Here is a 6,852-nt window from a genome sequence, read left to right on the forward strand (position 1 = left end):
AGGAGGAGTGCCAGGTGAGGGCCGAAGCTAACCGAGCAGCCCAGCCAGCTATCCCTGTTACATAAGCTATGCTGGCTGGGATGGGGAAAGGATTCTCTACCGGGATCCAGCAAGCTGAGCTACCTGCTCCTTACCGAGAACAAGTGAGGCAGGCAGGACTTAATGCTTGGTACAAGCTGGATGAGGGGCCCACCGAATCTCCCATCGTGGGGGTACGACAAAAGCCCAGAGAGCCAGATTTGGTAGCTAGGGTCGAACACAGTCTCCATCGTAAGTTGCTGGCTGGGAACCTTCAGGACCAGTTTGTTAAAATGCTTGTTTGGAAAGCAATAAATGCTAATCATCGAAAGGCCTGCACTGGCCTAAGGGAGGCTCGTAAATCCCCAGAGGCAGTTAAAACTAAGGTGGAGCCTTCAGGTGTGGCGGCAACCCCTAAAAGCCCAACATTGCCTCAATGCACTGCGCCTCCAATTCCGCCCATGTGGCCACCCCTTTATGGTTATTCCCCTCCATTGGATCGCCTGCCACCATCTTGTAAACAGCGTGCCTACCCAACCCCATGGCCAGTCCTGCTAAGCTCCGACATTCACAGTCTTCCCTGTAAATGGGGGACCACTGCCTTTCTCTGCACTCTGTTCCAGTCAGTGTAGCCTGTTGCACCAATGCAGGCCATGGCCAGATACTCTAGGGAGACTAGTCCCTAGGGCTGCTTTTTTCCTCTCCATTTACAATTTAATGCCCTCCTCACTAGGAGGAGAAAGAAAAAATGCCTTTGGCTACCACTGGCCTTACCTAAAAAAACAAAAACCTCAATCCATTAACCCTTTCCAACCTAATAAGTCTTTATTTGCAGTTAATAAAACTTTTTCTCCAGCACTACGGAAGTCTCTCATTCCCTGCTGCTTTGTTTCAGATGTGTTTCCCTGTCCTAAGCAATGGGCTCCTATGCTGATGACCAGCTCTTTTCTGTGCTGCTGTAGTTAAATTATCTGAAAGTTTGCACGTGTCTTAAAGGTTTCATGTTTCATTGGATTTGTCTGTCTTTAATGTTTGAGTGATTACCTAACTCTGATCAGATCTACCCCACAGCCTTGGTTACTAGTTCTTGGCTGAGCGGTTGGACTCTCTAACAGTTTAAATTCTCAAGTAGAGTCTAACAACTTTGGGGCTTCCAGTAGGATCCCTGGAACTCTCAAAGGATGGGACTCTAAATTTGTTAAAGTAACAACTATTTGAGTCAATTCAAATTATGCAAAGTGTATTAAAATGTTGTGAATGATGTCAGACCTATGCTGTATTCATGTTTTTGCTTTCCAGCTAGAGTGGTCTTATAAAAATGAGAGTAAATTCTGTGTATACAAGCCCTTATGTTGTTAACTAAAGTAAGCCAATACAGATTGGTTCAGAGAATTAAGTTAATGCAAAAGCTCTTCGGTTTGCTTGGTAGCTCACTTGCTCGGTTTTACATGTCTTTGATATGCTTTCAACTTGTTTCTCTTAACCATGAAGATCTTTTCAAAGTTGTAAACATGTACTAGTGTCCATGTTTGCTGTCCAGGAGGAGTTATTCTTATGTTACTTAAAAGCATGGAAATGTAATTTTGACTTTTAATTCAGATAATGGTGTGGTATTCATTAATAACTCAGTGTCTTAAGCCATCTGGGCATCAATGCTAAGCAAGATGTGGGAAAATGTATTGTGTACTTTTCACATCTTAAATTCGATAAGAGAGACTTTTTGAGTTTGTTAGCATGTATTTTCATAGATTGTCCATACATGACAATTCAAGACTATGTAAAAGTAACTACAGGTATAAAGTTTCAGAAGGTGTGAGCAAGTCATGAAAGGTTTTAAAAGGTTTACAACTTTAAAATTGTTTACAGAGTTTTCTTTAAGTTGAGTGCTAATGCCAAAATTACATTGACCTAAAGTTGAAGTCTGATCTTCTGTTACAACAATGAGGTTTTTAAAAAAATGTGCACTAATGTTAGTAAATATCTGGAAATGGTCTAAGTCGTACATCTTGGAATCTGTTTTTGCAGAAACTGTAACATCTATTTTAACAGTGTCTGCTTAATCGGTTGCTCTGCCATTTCTAGAGTTAGGTCCTGTAAGCTCTTTTTGACTCTGTTAAATAGTTCTGAATTATGTGAACTCTTATGTGCAAGGTTTTTTTTTTATTTCTGGTTTATTCGACAACAAGAGACATAAAATTCATGTTCTGTCAAGGTAATCTATTGGGTACTCTACTGTCTCTGTTAAGTTCAAATTGATAAAAAGCATTGCTAAATATCATTATAATTAGATCTGCTCTAAAAGTGTTAAGATCATCCTAATGAAGGGCTATCATTTCAGGATGTTAAAAAATTCTATTCTAACCAGATACTCTAAGTACTCTTGGCACCTTTAACAAACTTTTTAAAAATCAAAGTTCTAAATTCTCTAAACTTTTGGTATCTCCAAAAGGGCCCCTGGAGATGTCAAAAGATATATCTCTCATATTACAGAGATAATAACCAATCGGGATATTTAAATTAAAAGTGCTGCCAAGATATAAAATGATTCAACACTCTATTAAAATTCCTCACAACCCACAGGGACAGGCTATGCCTCAAGGAACAGTTATTAAAACAAAAAGGGGGAGTGGCTACCCCCATCTACAGTTACATAAGGCCTTGTTTACCATCAATATTTTAAATTTTTTGAAAGGGTCAAGGGAGTCAAGGTTCCAAAAACATTGGGGACATTTAACCCCTAAACCTCAGATGCTCGTTAGATGGAGAGACCCTCTCACCCGACTCTGGAGAGGGCCTGACCTGCTGATTCAGTTGGGAAGAGGATTTGGCTGTGTGTTCCCCATAGGGGAGTTGACTCCAATTTGAATACTGGCCAGAAATATCAGGCCTATGCCCGATGCAAGTAACAACCCACCCAGGGAGCAGTTTGCCCCTGAGGGAGATCCCTTTGTCTTTCCTCTTCCAGAAATGGATGGAGATCAAAATCAAAAGGCAGGTGATGATGTGGATGCTACTCTTCACTGTGATCCTGACAAGAAGTGCCTGGTCCAGTGACAGGGGATTCGATGACCCAAACAAGATCATCAAAACACTTCAGGAGGACCTAAAAAAGATGAAGAGAACTCCAAGAAAGCCCCTTTTGGATGAGCCTTAATGGACTCTTTCCCTACTTCTTCTCTCTTCTTGGACTGCTTCTTGCCCTGCTTTTAATCCTTGCTATTGGCCCATGCATAATGAATAGGCTTATACAGTTTATACAACAGCGCATAGAGGCAACAAGGGTAAGACAGGTTGAGGTTCATTACCAGAGGCTGCTAGCCACAGAGGGCTACAATCCCCTGAACTGGGGAAGCGCCCCTGGTGCTCTCCACATTGCCAATGACGGGTAAGATTCTGGATGGACCAGAACAACCTAAGACAGGCAGTGGAGAAAACTCACCACGCTCCCATAATTACAAGTCATACGACACCCCAAGATGGGTAAAGCACCCAGCGTCCTGTACCAACCTAAGACAGGGCTCATGGCCAATCTGCCTGGGTTACCAATGATGGGTAAGGGCAAGGACGGCTGGGGCAACCTAAGACAGGAACCGCGTGCTAAAACAAAAAGGGGGAATCTGTGGGGCATGAGCGTGGCCATGGCGCAGCCAGGCCAGGCCCGGCCTGGGGGCTCCGCTTGTGCAGCTGCCCCCCAGGTGCCCCCACCAGAGCTGCGTGGAATGGAGCCACACGGAGCCAAGTAAGATGGCACCCAGAGGAAGTAAGATGGGCGGAATCCAAAGTTGTTTACCACTAAAACTAATTGGCTGCGCAACATCAGGGGAGGTAACAAAACTAGTAATAAGTGTATAGACATAGGGCTAGTCCTATAGAAATCCCCCCATAAGGTGATTTTTTAAGTGATTGGTTGGTCCTTAGCCCTGCCCCAATGAATCTGCAGTTTTGTGCTATAAAAGGTACTATTATGCACAAAGTAAATGAATCCTTGCTACTATACTTGGCTCCCCTCTGCATCTGATTGTCTCCAGGATCGGGAGGCTGGGGAACGGGCGAGTGGCACACTTACCTTTCCTCGGACCCAGTCCATCCTGTATGGGTGGACTAAGACCCTACAGGTTTCCTAAGTTAGAGCTTTTCCTTATTCCTGGAATAAACTTTAAAATTCATTCTGTGGTATCCTGTTCTACTGGTAATTCCTTCCCTTCCTCTATCAGTAAATGTCAATGTTTCCTCAGATTATGTACTCATTCCTTTTCTTGGCTTTCTATCTCAGCTTTTCTTTGAAACATTTTATTCACTGTGATGGTTTGAAACACCACAGAAATTCCCAAAGAGCTCCTATGTCCAGTTGACAGTTGAACATGTTCACATATTTGCCCAAAGAAATTTCAGTGTATCCAAGACCAGCTTCATTTCATTCCATCATATTCTTTGTCTTTTTTTTTCTATTTTATTTAACAATTCCATAGTCCATGCAGGACTCATGCGTACAACATGAAATTAAATCCCACTTCTACCCTGCACACAACAAATTAGAAATGAGTTCTGCTCCTGCTTCCTGTTTTCTTTTTTTTCATTTTTATAATGCATTTTCCATTCAGTATTCTTGCCGCTCTGTGTCCTGATGGTCAGTGGTCATGTCTTACTTGGATCTCTTCCTCTTTATTTGTCCTTCTAACTTTTCCCATTCTCTTTCCAGGGGCTGACTTTACAAACATAAGGTGTAGGGCTGCCGCTGTGGTATAGCAGGTTAAACCACTGCTGGCAGAAAAGGCATCCCATGTGGGCACCAGATTACAATCAGGCTGCTTCACTCTCAATCCAGCTTCCTGTTAATGTGCCTGAGAAAGCAGTGCAAGATGGCCCAAGTGCTTGGTACCCTGCACACATGTGGGAGACCTGGCTTCGGCTTGGCCCAGCCCCAGCTGATGAGTCCATTTAGGGAGTAAACCAGTGGATAAAAGATCTGTCTCTTCCTCTCTCTAACTCTGTCTTTCAAATAAAATAAATCTTAAAAAAAGTAAGTTTCTTAAATAACTTGCCACTTTTTATTAATCCCTCATTATTAATTAATTAATTAATTAATATTATTAATACCTAAAACACCTAGTGTTTTAGGAAATAGGTGATCACTCTCATGTGAGCACTAGAAATTATGCTGGTTTCTGGAGAAAATATAAGGATAGTTATGAACATACTTTATGAGCAATTTTCACAGTGAATACAGGGAATTTTTATTGTTGTAATTAGGTCAAGAATGTAAGTAAAGGATCACTAGTTATCAGTTCCTTGAACATGTTTATTGCCTTCACCTCTCCTCAAAGCCTAGGAAAACTCACCTGGCATTGGTGCTGTTTGTAGTCCCATGCACCTGGGTTTCGTGCTTTGTGTTTTTGCCATCTGCCTTCTGCATGTTCACATTTGTGAGATTACATTGATGTAGAATATCTAACAATTCTCAGCTTTTCAGTGACGTGTAACAATGAAAAACTCATTCAAGCCCCTGCTGCTCCACTTCTTATCCAGCTCTCTACTGTGGCTTGGGAAAGCAGTAGAAGATGGCCCAAGACCTTGGGCCCCTGCACCCACATGGGTGACCTGGAAGAAGCTCCTGGCTCTTGGCTTCGGATGGGCACAGCTCTGGCCATTGCGACCAATTGGGGAGTGAACCAGAGGATGGAAGACCTCTCTCTCTCTGCCTCTCCTTTTTCTCTGTGTAACTCTGACTTTCACATAAATAAATCTTTAAAAAACTGTTATCTTGATCTACATTGAACATGTGTCACAGTTGATCTACCATGTTATTTCAGGTATATATTAAAGTTTATATGCACAGACTACACTGATCTCTTTTTTATGGGAAAGTATCATTTTATTAATAATAATATAAACATTTGACACCAAAGGAATGAAAGTGATTTTACAAACCCAGAATTTTTAAATATATGAAATTTCCATTTTATTGTACAGTTTTATGCCACACTAGTTTAAATGCATTTCTCTATAACTACATCAATATAGGTCCTTTGGGATTATTTCAGTCATCCTTACCATGTGACTTTACCAACAAGCTTGAAACTAAACAAATTTACAAATGGCCAATTTTTAGATGAATGAGGTAAGAAATGGTCATCGGTTGATGATTAAGGGTGTTAACCCTCAACAAGGCACTTTGTTCAAAGGTTCCTTCTGACAGTTACGTCAGAACATTCAAAATACAAGGGCTGTCAAAACTAGGGTACAATAAAAGAAACTTCTGCAACTTGCGTCTCTTGTAGCCCCAATCCTCTTGAGAAGTAAGGCAAAGCATCTTTTCTGCAAATGCAATGAGTCTCCAGCATTTCTACCTAGTTTAACTTTCAGAGGTGGATGCCCAAGACATATGATGAATCTATATACCACCTTGGCTCTGGCTGCCTTAGTTATTCCTGAAGAGTTTAATAGCCACCCACATCCAAAGGTGGAAGCACACACACACTGGTAAGGTCATTGCAGGAGCAGATGGTAGAAACAGAGGCTGGAGGTACTGGTACAGCCCTGTGGGAAGCTTTATTCCACAAAGGCCAAATAGAGAACTCCTTCAGGAGAAATCAGTGGAACAAGGAAAGTCAGCGTAGAAAGAGACAGAAACATTCTCTTCTCCCACTTACTACCTGTCACTTTCTTTTAAAATGGATATGGTATTAACAACATTTAGTTGCTGTGGTTTTTAAAAATCATGATCTAGGCCGGCGCCGCGGCTCAGTAGGCTAATCCTCCGCCTTGTGGTGCCGGCACACCGGGTTCTAGTCCCGGTCGGGGCACCGATCCTGTCCCGGTTGCCCCTCTTCCAGG

At 42.1% G+C, this 6,852-nt stretch overlaps 1 pseudogene; it reads right to left on the reverse strand.

Annotated features, from left to right (window-relative positions):
- Nucleotides 1-6,436: 6,436 nt before the first annotated feature.
- LOC133755319 (phosphatidylinositol N-acetylglucosaminyltransferase subunit Y-like) lies at nucleotides 6,437-6,651 on the reverse strand (annotated as a pseudogene).
- Nucleotides 6,652-6,852: the final 201 nt, after the last annotated feature.

This window comes from Lepus europaeus, unplaced genomic scaffold, assembly GCF_033115175.1.
Source record: "Lepus europaeus isolate LE1 unplaced genomic scaffold, mLepTim1.pri SCAFFOLD_3_1, whole genome shotgun sequence".
Lineage (NCBI taxonomy): Eukaryota > Metazoa > Chordata > Mammalia > Lagomorpha > Leporidae > Lepus > Lepus europaeus.